Raw genomic sequence first — 3,526 nt, forward strand, 5'->3', positions numbered from 1 at the left:
TTATGTGTTCATTGTATAGATCTTTCACTTCCTTGGTTAACATTATAATAAGGTGTTGTTTTTTTTTGTTGTTGTTGTTGCTATTGAAATTGGGACTATTTTTTCTCTAGATCTTTGTCATTTGCATGTAAAAAGGCTACTTATTTTTGTGCATTGATTTTTCATCCTGATACTTTGCTATAGAGTTAATCACCTTCAGGAGTTTTGGGATGGTGTCTCTTGGGTCTCTTACACATAAAAATATGGAACACTTCATGCATTTGTGTGTCATTCTTGCACAGGGGCTATGCTAATCTTCTCTGCATCATTCCAATTTTAGTATATGTGCTGCCGAAGAGAGCACTAATTTGAAAAATATTATAGAAATCTTTTAGCATAAATTGCAGACACTGAATCCAGCAATGAAAATGAAATCAGATAAGAGAATAATCACAAATTAAAATGACTATACACTCGGGAGGCAGAGGTAGGAGGATTGCCATGAGTTCAAGGCCACCCTGAGATGACAGAGTTAATTCCAGATCAGCCTAGATCAGAGTGAGACCCTACCTCGAAAAAAAAAAAAAAAAAAAAAAAAACCTATAGTATGTGGGTCAATGAGGAAATGCTATTCTTTTTTTATCAACTGTCACATAATCAAACACTAACTTTATCTAAAAGCATAGTATGAATGCTAAAATAATAATCATTATGTATTTTCTCTGATAAAATGAAAAGCACTCAGTGCACGCAACTTATGAAGAAACATAGCAATCAACCAATCAATCCTCTGGCACTTGCAGATACGGAGTGCACCTCCTAATGATTCACCTGTGAGGGGTTCAGGACAACAGAGAAGTTCTAGGGGACTATCTACATTAGACCACCATGAATTCTAGTTTTCCTGCAGAAACATCAGAGTTCCAATAATTCACAAAAACAATGTGACACTCCAAAAATTATGGTCATAATTTTATATGGTTATAACTTATAGTTATAGTTTATTATAGGGAAAAGGTAAAGTTAAATCAGATAAAGGGATAAGCTCGCAAAAGCAGAAATGGTACCATATACTGCTCTCATTTTGTTCATTGTAGCATTTCAGGTGCATATATTCCCCAAACAGTATCCATAGCTATTGTCAACCAGAGAAGCTATGGGGATCTGTTTCTCCTAGATCTCAATCACATCTTGGACATAGCTTATCATTAATGTCTGGATTCTTTAAGGGTTCCCTGTTTCTGTATGTCCCCAAGATTTACCAAGAATCTCATTCTTAGACTGTGTGTTATGCAAGCCCACAGGAAAACCGACACGTCTTTAAAGCAAGGCATTTCTTTTTTATAAATATTTTAAATTATTTGTTTATTTGAGAAAGAATGAAAGGCAGATAGATGATAGATATAGATAGATAGATAGATAGATAGATAGATAGATAGATAGATAGATAGATAGATAGATAGATAGATAGATAGATAGATAGATAGATAGATAGATAGATGATATATAGAGAGAATGGGCATACCAGGGCCTCCAACCACTGCAAAATACCTCCAGATGCAAGCTTTACCTTGTGCATTTAGCATCCATGGGTGCTGGGGAATCTAACCTGAGTTGTTAGGCTTCACAGGCAAACACCTTAACCACTTAGCCATCTCTCTAGACCTAAAATAGGATATTTCTATATCTGGCAGCCTCTAGCTAGTAGCTAACGTAAGAAAGTTAGGGTATACTTTAGGTAAGGCCAATATGTCCTGCACTTAACATCTGGCAGTTCCTATCCAAGGATCTGTTTCAGAAATGGGAGCCTATTTCTGTGGATGTTTAAGGTGTTACGGCATGAGAGTGGGTCATTGTGTAGTAATAGTGAAGCATTGTAAAAATAGATCAGAGCTTCTTATTGTCATAGGGAAGGATAGTGATGTTACATTGTTGCATTTGTTACACTTGGAAATTTTGTGTCCCAATGGGAATTCTGATGTCACAGTAGGTTTTTGTTATGTCATACTTTAAAGTTGTGATCAAACCAAGTTAGTGGTGTGATGTCACAATAGGGAACTGTGAAGTCAAGGAGTGGCATGGTGATATCACATTGAATCATTGGAATGTCACACGGGAGCATTTTGAGGTCAGTCATGGATTATGAAGGGCAATTTCTTGTCAGAGTAAACCATAGTCATGTCCTTGTTGACATGCTGTGATATAACAAAGGGCCTTTGGAATTTCAAAGTATTGATTTAGGATGTAAACATGGGGTACATTGATGTTAAAATGTGGTATTATGATGTTCTATTGGAGCATATGAACTCACAGAGGTGTGGCACCGTGTGACATTCAATTCTTAGTAATTTTATCTTCTTGCAAGGTTGCATTGTGATCAGACATTGTGGATCATGATGTGGTAGGATTTTGTTATGTCAGAGTAGGGCATTCTTGTCATTTACATTCTCTCAATTACAGTAACAGGTACTTAGGTGTGATGCTATTATTGAGAGAGCTAATTTATCTGCACTACACTACTGAAAAATTGTGTTTTCCCAATGAACACCAAAACTGTGGTGTTCCCAAGGGCAAATAACTTGATTAGTAACTCAGAATCATGAGAAAACATGGGAATATCACAAATGTGAAATTTATATGTTAAAGAAAATATCTTTACCTGTTGAATTTAACCCAGCTAGTAGCTGCCTAAAAAAAAAAAAAAAGCCAGGAATAGAGTTTCTCTAAATAATGTTACTTATGTCATAAGTACAATATGAAAAAAATGGGGTACATATACAGTTACAAATGTTAAATGTATTGGTGGATTTTTATGGTAAACAAGCTTTAATACTTAGTTTTTCTTCAGTAAACTAAGCTGTTAGGGAGTGGTCTATTTGCCTCTAGAGAAGGAAATGTCAACCAAGAAAAATTCCTTTTTGTGTATGTAGAATTGTCATTCTGGTATTGTGGTTGCTTTGAACCTTTCAAAATGCCTTGAGAAGCTACATTCAACATTCAAAGAATGCTTCAAACATGGCTGCGGATGAAGCAACAAAATTCTGCTTCAGGAGCCCTTGCTTCAATCATGACTTCTCCAGCATGGCCTAGTACCTGAAAACTTTACTTATCATAGCTTCCTGTGAGTCTGTCTGCAGATGCCCAAGTTGTTCAGGTTTTGGAGGCTTTGACCTTTGTAGCCCAGTCCTCCACAAACCCTAGAAGATATCCTCTCTTAGTGACTCATTAAAATATTCTGATTGGCAAAGAAATTGTTTTTAGTTTTTAATTGCAAGTCTGTTTAGTTCATGTATAAGCTATAAGGTTGTAACTGAGAGCAAGGCTTATGCAATGCTGTAACTACTAGAAGTATAGTATGTGCATACAATCCATTTTGTGGATATATGCAGTCTATTTGCCATGATTTTTGGCTTTATCTGAAAGACTACCCTTTCATGTCTGGTTTCCTTCTGCAAGATGGTGGTCTCATTTATAGATCATAACATCCTGAAAACCAGTCCTGTGGAAAAGGAAGAAAGCATGACTCTAGATAAAGGTCTTGCAACCT

At 36.1% G+C, this 3,526-nt stretch overlaps 1 non-coding gene across 1 annotated transcript; it reads right to left on the bottom strand.

The window, feature by feature from the left end:
• Positions 1-236: 236 nt before the first annotated feature.
• LOC123454884 lies at positions 237-343 on the bottom strand. The gene has a single exon (XR_006633540.1). It is a non-coding gene; the product is annotated as a U6 spliceosomal RNA (small nuclear RNA).
• Between the last annotated feature and the right edge of the window lie 3,183 nt (positions 344-3,526).

The sequence above is a fragment of the Jaculus jaculus genome, chromosome 14 (genome assembly GCF_020740685.1).
Source record: "Jaculus jaculus isolate mJacJac1 chromosome 14, mJacJac1.mat.Y.cur, whole genome shotgun sequence".
Lineage (NCBI taxonomy): Eukaryota > Metazoa > Chordata > Mammalia > Rodentia > Dipodidae > Jaculus > Jaculus jaculus.